Source organism: Anarhichas minor, unplaced genomic scaffold (assembly GCF_050575085.1).
Source record: "Anarhichas minor isolate MPS153535 unplaced genomic scaffold, ASM5057508v1 ptg000058l, whole genome shotgun sequence".
Lineage (NCBI taxonomy): Eukaryota > Metazoa > Chordata > Actinopteri > Perciformes > Anarhichadidae > Anarhichas > Anarhichas minor.
In genome coordinates, this window is record NW_027466504.1 from 12,720,314 (window position 1) to 12,731,366 (window position 11,053).

The window sequence follows — 11,053 nt, forward strand, 5'->3', positions numbered from 1 at the left end:
TATGTAATGTAATGCTATAGTATACGGTATTGATCAAGCACTGACAACCGCTGCATTAAAAACTAATTCTTTATTGCTAATCCTAAACTACATTCTACGTATTGTATGACCACATTTCCAGTTCCACTTTTTAAATAGCACATGACATAATTAAACCATTGATGGGTTTATCACTTCTTACATTGTATGGTTTATCTGTAGCCACTACTTCACTGGAGCCCCTGTAGATGGTGCTGTGTAGCACATGAGTTAGTTAATAATAGCTGATAGGTAACATACTGTGTGGACCATATGGACTGACCTGCACTCAGCCAATCCATTTAAAGTGTTTCATGAAAAAAGACACAAGTTGAACACATCAGTACCCAGTCAAAAGTTGAATTATACTCAACAACTGGCAATTCAATAATCACACTCACTTTTGGCCAAGGAGGTAGTAGCATGTGTTAGCTTCAGAAACTAGAACAGATTTGAATCACTTGCATTGTATTCATTATGATGCACAACAAATAGTTACCTGATTACAAGGCTACATCATACAACAAAAACAGCAGCAATGTAAGAAAAAAAAAAAAAAGAGGCAAAGTAATTAGTTGTAGCCAAAACAACTCACAGTGAAGTTTATTGTGTACATGTTGGTGAACATTCACTGATACAAAACTGAGGTTGTACCCTCTGTGGAACAGTAGCTATGTTACAGAAATACAAAATAAAAACACTCAAATTCTGTCCGGTTGCATTTAAGTATACACATACACTCATATTTTACATCTCACAACATCCATAGTACACAAAATGAAAAACAAAATTATTCCCGTGTAAGATGTATGCACAGATTAAGGTTATAAAACAACTAGGCCTACTCTTTGGAGGTGAAAGAGTCTCAGGAGCACACATCAGAGGCTCCAGGCGGGGCACTAGCGGTGTCCATATTTGGCAGACCAGTCTGTTCGCCCGTGGATGGACTGGACCGGTGGGCGAGGCAGCAGACCGGGGGTGCTCTTGTTGCTCGATGGCATGTTGGTAGAGGTGTTCATCGGACTCCGGCCTGACTGCCATGTTGCATAATCTAAAAATAGCATCAAAACAGGTAAGACAGCTGAATATTACAGAAAGCTCTGAGCTCTGAAATCCATCCTCACTTGATGCTGTGGATTCCACCGGAGGACCCTGGTGCCTTCTGTGACCAGCTGAACCGATGTCTTTCTTGTAAAACGATGGCATGTATCCCCCTGGGATTGTATTGGTACCTGACATTTAAAACAAACAATAACCGATGCAGTCATTTGAATGGTAGCGATAACAACGAGCTGCAAAAAAAGATTGCAGTGAAGTTCAGTGCGAGATGTCCCGGGGGAGATTACCGTGAGCGCCTCTGCTCGGCAGAGTCCCTCCAAATGGAATACTGCTGTTGCTCCAAAGATGGCTTCCGGAGAAGTCTTTACTGGCATTGATGGCCACGTTCTTCTTTGTGCTAATGCCTGAGGGAGACGGTAACAGATTATCAGATGCATTTATCAAGGAAGATGATGCTAATGAGCTAATTTGAATCGAACAGGTTAGGCATGAAAGCACCTGCAGACACAGATGATATCGATTTATTTTATTAAGGACTCAGTCCTACTAACTTTACTCAATGGAAGTATTCAAATATATATATTACCAGGTAAATATCTCGACTGCCTGAAGTAATGTTGTTTGGCAGACGCGGTTCTCGGTGGCTCCTGGTAGGCTGAACTCTTGTTCAGGTTTAAAGGTGCTTCTTCCTTTCCATTGGGTCGACTGTAATCCAGAACATTTCCATATCTGAAAGACAGCGTGCATTCAATGACACGATAGGTAGTAATGGTGATGTATGGACGTTAGCTGAGGCTACAGATCTGGTATTCGTGGCCTCACCTGCTGAGTGTGTCCTCCCCCGGCCTCGACTTATCTGTGGAGAAGTTGCTTTTTCCAAGAATACTTATGGATGTCAGATCCGTTTCTTCGTAGTCGTCCCAGTCGTCACCCTTAAGGTGTCCCGTGCCGTGGCCCCAGCGCCGCCGCCCCCCTTTAGGCTTCAACTGATAGCTCAGTAGGTTTGCTTTTTCTGTCTCCTGTCTTGTTTGCTAAAAGAACAACATCAACCATACATGTAAGGAATATGTTCCACCATTCCACGTTTGAAAAAACAAGTTATTTTAATATATTTGTCTAGATATTCTGGCCCCTTTGATATGCACTCTAAATTTGAAGTATTACCGTAAATACTTAGTGAAGCAAAATAATGTAGATTAGATGTTTACATCAATAAGCCAATATCAGAAGTGTGTAGGAGGCCAGGTTTACACACATAACAATATATCATGTTTCCAGACTGACCTTGCTCTGGAGACTCTTGTCAACAAGGTAAGGAAGATGGCTCTGTGCTGTTCCTCCGGTCTGTTCCTGCTTCAGGATGTGCTTCGGTTGTTGCTCTCGCACCAGCTCTGTGTGCCGTTGGTACGCTGCCGCCTGCGCAGCTGCAAACACAGGGGAGGGCTGGATCTGCTGGAGAGGCCTGGGGGGGAGCAGTGTTGGTTGGGAGTTGGAGGATGGGAGGGAGGCACAGGCTTAAGCAGCAGGGGTTGTTGTTGTTGCTGCTGCTGCTGCTGCGTCTGTAAAGGAGCTTGCAGCGGCACAAGGCTCGGCTGAGGTCTGCCCTGCTCCAGGATCTGTTGAGGAGTGCCCAAAGCCTGGCCCACGTGGAAGTACGAGTACCTGAGAGCCTGAAAAGATATCAAGATTTGAACAAAACAACATCAGCTTTCATTCTGTATGTTCAGCTATGAGGAGGAAGTGCAGGTCAGACACTACCTGGGCTGAAGCTGGTCTCTTCTTGGGATCCCACTGGAGCAGGTCTGTCATCAGATGAATGGCTTCAGGACTGGCATTTGGGATCAGCATCTTCAGATTACTGGGAACACACTGAGGCCAACGGAAGTTCATGGCACTAGCCAGATGGTATCCCTCTGGCCAATCATTCTATAGGGGGGAAGACACACACATTTACGGAACATCATATTTAACAAGTAGTGTGTGTTTTATTCACTGTGACAGTAGTACCTCTGTCTGTGGAAAAAAAACATGTTCAGTGGCAAAAAGGTTGTCATAAACTAAGTTTTCAGTCCGTTCAATCTGTGGTGTGCTTTTGTTTGAAGTCATTACCTTGCTTTGAATAGTCAATGATCTGTCAATACATTGATTCAGGTGTTGACCCCCATTGAAAAACAGTGGAAAACTGAGGGAATACTGAGAAAAGTCAGATTAAACATTGGGTCACAGCTATGGCAGTGTTTAGGTGTTGAAGCGTATATATGCTGAACAAGATACTGAACTGCTTTCGGATCTTATATATTTCTAAAATGCACATCTAAGATGATGTGCAGTAATGATGGCACTATTTGGCTGACAACAGCCTCAATAGGTGAGTTCAAAACCATATCTTGATCAGCACACATTAGGAACTGTGCTGTCCTTGTCTGATTTGACAGCATATTTAAATGATGTTGTTAAAGCTAAATCATACACACTGTATGAAAACCAGGTTTATCTCCAGGCAAGAATTCATTTTAACTGAATGAAACTGAGGAACTGTTCCTGTACGTATACTTCTTTCATTTTGGCAAGAGGCTGTGAAAACAGTGTGTGAATGTCTAAACAGCTGGACTGATATCAACCTGACAATCTGACTCAGAAGTAAGAGCCATCCTGCTTCACACCACATCTGTGGTGTGAAGCAGCATTTGACAAGTGATGCTGGTGAGGCTTAGATGAGTCTGTGACGGACAGCCGGTGGGCTTTGCAGGGGCCATCTAACTTACCACAGAGGTAATAAAAACTGTTTTGTCTTTGAAGGAAAAAAACATTCAATAAAATGGGAGTAAAATTGAATTTCTGCTTGCTGTGAAGTGCAAACCACGGCAAAAGTGCTGACAGAGCTAACAGCGTTTACCTGAGGGGGAACAGGAGGCTCAACAAAGCACATGCAAGCTCGGATAACAACACACACAGAGTGACTTTATTCTCTGCTCAGGTAGACATTACTCATATTTACATAGCAAATAGTTGTTTGCTGCTATATTAATGTTCTGAATCCTGGAAATTGCACATTTAACTAAATTGAAACAAACAAACGTTCCTGGTTTGATTACGTCTTCTTAACTGCACTTTCAGAGATTGAATTCCTTGTTTTAGAAATCCTGTTCTCCACAGAGATCTTTATACACGCCCACCAATGAAGATTGAATGAGGCGACCGATGTAAAGTAAAGGACATGTTGCTTGTATTTAATGATTTTAAATGAATTAGCAGACAAGCTTGTGATACCAATAACATAATCAAATAATGGGGAAAGTTCAACTGTCTCCATCTCACTGCCTCACAAACATCCAAAGCGCAGAACTTTTGTTTGCACATCTCGGTCGCATGTTTGTCTTTTAAACCTTAACGAATGGAAAAGGATACAACTTCTTCCATATTTTCTCTTAAATTTAGAGCAATACTTGGATCATTTTGCTGGTGTCAGGTTTGTAAGTTTAATTTCACTTCATCGCCAGGAGGTGGCAGTATTGATTTTCACTCACTGCACGTGGGTGACTACAAAGGAAAATGAGTTGAAATATCTACATAAGTGCTCACAGGGGTAGAGTTAAATATGGATAATGTTGTTCTTCATCATTTCTTCTTTTCTCTGTGACGCTGAGAGCACAGATGCATTGAGTAGTAGTCCAAAGCATCACAGACAACACTCACTGTGGTTGTCAATGAATATCACATGGCTGTATATCACAAGGCGTCTAAACTAAACTTGTCCATTACATCTCATGACTTTCTTTGTTCCTGTTTTACCTCACTGATTCTCTCCAGTTAAATATACATCCGGCTGTGGGGGTCCACTGAGAACTGAAGGGCCTTGAGTAGTTTTCGAGGGATGTGAAAACCTACATTTTCCCAGTCTAATGAGTCAAAGTAATTATTTTCTGGTTGTAAAAGTAGCATCTTTAGCCCCTTTTCATCAGGTTCACATGTTCTTTATTCTATTACTGGCTGAAAGTAGGTCATTGCCTTGGGAACAAGCTAGGAAACGTGTGAAATGTGTTTTTTTTTACTTGCTAGTTCTTTTAAACTCTGTCTGACCCAACTAGCTGAACAATAACATGAATGAGATTGCTGAAGGTTGCTCTGTTAAAGCTGGTGCCTTTCTTGCTTTCAGCTCTCGTATATTTATGTATGGACTGTCTTGTGCCAGAAAGCACTTAAAGGGGTGCATGTCGCCCATTCATATTGGTGTGTGTGTCCATGTATTTATGTCCTATTATGTCTCTGTGTCACAGCTGATAAAGTATATGGAGGCAGTATGTTATTCAAACAGTATATTCAAGCCCAGCCGCCTCCAGACAGGCTTGCCTTGGACAGAAAACACCCTCTATTAGAGGGTGTGTTTAGTCTGATGTGCCTGTGTACAGGAAGATAAAATGCTTGTCTGGAGACTCGAGGGGGATGGAGGCAGGGGAGATTTCCTTTTTGAGTTATGTGGTGTAGAAAAGAAAACCAATTTCTGCAAATGTTGCTGCTCAGGGTAAAGAAGATGGGTAGGCTGTCAGCTTTGCATCCCCTCAGGAAAGAATGATGTTAATTTGAGCACAACTTATGAGAAAGAAATGTTTGCGTGTGTGAGAAAAGAAAGATATTAGTCAGTCTGTTTGGGGTTTGAGTGAGATGCCACTTCACTGTATGAAAGTTGCTGCTGCCTGTCAGCCTCCTGTCTCCAGTGAGAGCAGGCAGACATTACTGTCAGTGTGCTCTCACTTTTGTAAAGCTGTCATGTGTGCAGCCGCTTGCTCACCGTATCTCCCTTTGCTTCTGTAAGTCAATTCACTGGAGCATTTTGTTTTGAGCTTCAAGGGTCTTTCATTGACTCTCCTCTGTGCTGACATATAGCATAGCATTGTGGGAGGTGAAGTCATCTATCTTTCCCCCCCCCCTCTCACACATATCTTTTATATATACATCAAAGAAAAGCAAGACCTGAAGTGGAGGAATGGAGGAAAGATGGAGACGAATAAGAACTTTGCCCATTATTGCTGACATCTTAAATTCATTTGAATGATTTCACCACAGCACAGCCCATCAAAACTCGACAATAACATCTTTATATTAAGTTCTAATTTCTTTGAGCGGCATAGATTTCAAATGTAATGCAGTTAAATTGTCAGATTTTCAGTGTGTTTGTGCAAGACAGAAAACAGAAAGCAAAAGACAGAGGAGTATTCGCCAATAAACTCAGATGAAATGAAGCAAACAATCTGAAAATGTAATAACCACACTGCTCTTCAGAAATGATTTTCTCTCCAGGGCTTCATTCCCGACACTGATGGAGTCCTTTAAACTGTAACTAATTTTCAGTGAGATTATATTCGAACACCCGAGCACATCCTGTATATCAGCAGCGTCTCTGGAATATTGACTGCTAAATGATTTTTGTATACGAGCACAAAGAGTGTCAATTCATGTTAGACTGTTGGTCGTTCAGAGAGGAGAGACGATGCGAAGAGAGGGAAGCTTAGCGGTTCATTAGGAAGACAAACAAACTTGTAGATAAATGAGAGTTATGACTGACTCTTTGGCCAAGATGGCTGAGCTATAACAAGCTGGGTGAGATGTAAAACAGTCATTTTTGGAATTTGGTTTGTTATTTTGGCGTAATGAAGAAAGTTGATGGGACAGAGAGAAAAGTTGTAATGAGGATGTCCCAATATTAGTGAAATCCTTGAAATGAAACTTCTGATGTTCCTCAAAATGAGAGGTCAAACATCTGCAGCGCTGTCACTATAACAGATACCCTGCCTCATGGGCTGAATAGAAAACATGCCATTTACAATAGGCTGCCCCTCTGCATTCAGCACTGGCTCTTATCTCAATGATCCATACCCCGACTCTGAGCATAAATAGCATTAGCTCTCACATCACACTATTAATCGGATTCATGGCCCCTGGCTCATTGCCGGATGTGCTGATGTTTTGTGAGCCCTTTGCTTCTTTCCTATCTCTGCATCTCTCATTCTGTCCTGTCCTCATAAAGACACACACACACGCACACACACACACGCACACACACACGCACACACACACGCACACACACACACACACACGCTTGGCCACTGAAGTGTAGTATCATTAGTGACCACAGATTGGCAGTATCTGCATTGGCTTTGATGCTACAGTAGCCGAGGTTGATCATGTGAGGATAAGAGGTCATGCCATCACTGTTCTTACACAATGAACTGTTAACCGTATCCCGAGGGTTTAGAGTAGAGCATATATATATATATACATATATATATACATATATACAGTATATATATATACTCTGCCAATAAATCCTCCCTCCTTCTGAGATTGTGACAAGGGAGCTTTCCAGCCAATATCCCAAGTCCATCTCCTTTGTGTTTTACGGCGATGGAAACAGGTGTGAGTCACTGTGCTTTCTGTAGCTGTGAGTGTACGAAATCTCGCTGGAGCGAAAGATCAAAGGACAGGATTCAGCCATAGCTTCCTCCTTGATTTCCTATTCATTTCACCTCACTGCCTCTTCATTAATCAGCCTTGAAATGAATCAAGGGTTCCCTCCTCCACCTCTGGTATTTATGCTCTCTCTTTCTCTTTCAGCCTCAGCCTTCTGCTTGTCTCTCCTTCTGCTTCCATCTCTCTGTCCCAGGATCAGATATAATTGCTGTTGAGATAAACTCTCCGATGCAATTTCTCCTTTTTTGTCTCTGAAAACATCCGCCTCGCCTCAGCAACACGGAACAGTCAACCCGGTATCAGTGTAGCCTTTGATCACGCAGAGCATCCTCTCCACAGCATTGGCCTAATTTAACTGGTTCTGCAACCACAAAACCTTGATGCTGTCACTTAAAAGTCCTCCACCTTGGCAGCAGCATTCTGAGGTGAATTTGACAGAATCTCGGCATCATCAGACCCTTTAAACTCAAGTGCTTTGTGTGCATGTGTAGAGCATGTTGCTGGTGGTTTCCTCTTAAGCTTGTCCCACTTGCATGAAAAGAGAAGCAGTGAAACCTTGAGGTGCGTTTTGAGGACTTCAGACAATGAGCTGTGAAATCCTAACGTCTTGCCCCGTCATCATAACTCAGTGGCATTTGAAACGTCTTTGTGTGCTTTCAGCTACTGCCTGTAATCTTTAATAGGTGGTAACGTTGTCTCTGATAGGAATGCATGAACAACAATGTCTGTTTCTTACACACAGACATGCACGTCCTCCTTTCTTTTTCCCTTCCTCTCTCCTGCTGCTGCTCTCTTTAACTGAACGGTATATTCAGCTGTAAGACGTCTGCATATGGCAGCGTTTTCTGCCTGATCCACCAAGCAAACATCATACTGGAGACGGCTGAATATAAATGCCAGCTTCCGACAGATCAGACTGAACATGAAAATGAAGCGGGTGGTTATCTGGTAAACACGCCAAGCTTTCTGTTATGAGTAAAACTTTTAGAAGGAAGGACTCCTGTTTCATAAAACTTGGGTCTTATTTTCATAGTTTTCACCCATTCTTCTTATCAGTAATAATAACATTGTACTCACTATGTTATTTGCTAAGATCTAAGAATGAGATGGACATTATAAACCTCCATCAGTCTTGAGCTGATTTGAATCTTCTAACATAATACCAGGGAACGTTAGCTGGGCGGCCCCACCCAAGTAAAGTGGGAAACATTGGTACTTTAACAAGGAGGCAAAAAGCCCCCGCCCTGCTGAAGTGTCCTTGAGCATTACCGGCTTCAAGCGTGCTGTCCTGTGAAGGTTAAAAAATCTAATTTCTCCTTTGAGCATTTATCACAACATTTATAACAACAATTATCCTCATGCATCCCTCTGACAATGCATGAAGGCATCCTAAAAAGGTAATTACACTTCGGCCATCTGTGAGTGACAGCCCCCCCCGATCAGCAGGGGTGGGAAAATCCGGAGAAGAGGCAGGGGGTCGCTTCCAGTCCAGTTGCTTATCATCATGCTAGAAGGATTTTTGTTGTCATTCTGGCAACTTCGTCTGACCGGCCAAACATCTGGTGTCTGGCTTCCTCTTGGAATTTGGCTCAGAGAGAGGCATTCGCTTGGCCAACGTGGGCTCAAGGAATAGCTGCAGTGGAGCTGGTGCTGTTTACTTTTGTTGGGCTCATATTCATCCCTCAGACCTCATAAGACGACAGACAAAAAAGACAAATAAAAGTTCCTTTTTTGGGTGAAATTTGACATTCACGTTTCACGACAGAATATCTGTGCTGTAAATGCGAGTCCTCCTGTGGGTTTGTGTGTACTGTATGTGAGGTGGGTGGCATGACAGCACTTCTTATTAGACTCAGGGAACGATTTCAAAATTAACGACAAGACTGGAATGCTGATGAAATATATTTACTGGCTGTGCTGGTTGCACATGGGAAGCATGTGTGCTATCAAAACTGACCCTTCTCAAATGACCTGTTAAGCATTCATATCATGTTTTCAATAGAATGCTCTCCTTTGAGCTGCCATTTAAGGTTTTTTTAGATGTTAAAATGAAGCTGAATGCACCAGTGCAGGAGCTTCGCATTTAAGGGAGTGAAAATAGAAATTGTTGTCATGCTGTAGCTCTAAAAAAAAAAAAAAAATACAATTTCAAGGCTCATTTGGACACACTTAACATACACTCACCTTTAGCGTCAGTACTGCGATTACTCCAATACAAAACCATGAAATACTCAAATCCATATTACACGAAGATAAATCAGTATTTCCCAGTGATAGGAGACCTGCCATCTTGCATTATCCTCCCTGCAGGCCTGTGCATGCCTGTCCCATTTATATTTGACCTTAGCTCTCCCACGCGTGGATGCTGGAGGGAATACGAATACCTGTGGCTACACCTTGCACATTACAGCCTCATTGAGTCACTCGCTGTGTGGCTGCATCCCACGAGGAAATGGCATTGACACTATTGGCCTTTGCTTGATAAATTAGGTCCCCGGGTAGGTACCCAACATTACACTGCACATTCATTATGAGCTAACCACAGGCCATACGGCAGGGGAAGTTCTATATCGCTATGCATTCACTTGGCATTATCAGAAACATTGAGAGCCACGAACTTCCCTCCAGCGTTTGAAAAAAAGCTTTTCACCTGTCAACAAAACCCAACGACGCCAATATTCATATTCACATCACATGGCTGTGTACAGTCTGTGTAGTTTTTTTTGTCATTAAACACTGCAAAATCTAGAGAATTTGGGAGTAAAGAGGAATGACTTCAGACATGTGATGACTAGCAAGCAGCCGGCAAACCTCCTAATTGGCAGGAGGTGGAGCCCAGGGGACACGAGATTGGGAGAGAGTTTCGCTTGGGGTGTAATGATTTCCTGTGGGCAGCAGAGGAGCCAGGAGCAGGCCCGAGCAGGTAGAGGTCGAAGGAGGAGGTAAGAACGATCAGAGGATGAGGAAAGCAGCTATCTTGAGACTCATTTGTGTAGCAGTTCACTCTGAGAGAAAGGGAAGCCACAGACTCTTGGACCTGGATCAATGTCTGACTTCTTCCCCCTGCTGTCTGTCTCAGTGTTTCTCTGCTGCTCTACTTATTTTTTTTGACTTTTAACCTGAAGAGCTTTAGTCAGGAAGAGACTATGTGAGTGACCCTCTGTCTATCCAGGAGTCCTTCTTGCATTCTTGATGTTCTGTTCGTTATTTCATTCTTTCTCTTTTCCAGAGTGCATAATTCAAACTGTACCTCCCTGGTGTAGGGCTGAGCATCGTACATCATTACTCTTTTGGTTTAAGTCAGTAGACTTCAACAGGGATTCTTCAGTGTTGACCAAGTTAGCTTCAAGACTTTTAAATAAACGTTTTAATACGTAGGTGGTTCCAGGGTCTGGCTTACTGGGACACTTGATGGAGCGCTCACAAAATTTGTTTTACCTTTACTTTTCCTGCAGTGACGAGTCAGAATGTCTGCTTGAGGGAAGTTTTATATGAAAAATGTATGGAG

The 11,053-nt window shown here is 42.7% G+C and overlaps 1 pseudogene; it reads right to left on the reverse strand.

Moving 5' to 3' along the window:
- Window positions 1–182: 182 nt before the first annotated feature.
- On the reverse strand, window positions 183–10,825 carry LOC142933196 (serine/threonine-protein kinase ICK-like; annotated as a pseudogene).
- Between the last annotated feature and the right edge of the window lie 228 nt (window positions 10,826–11,053).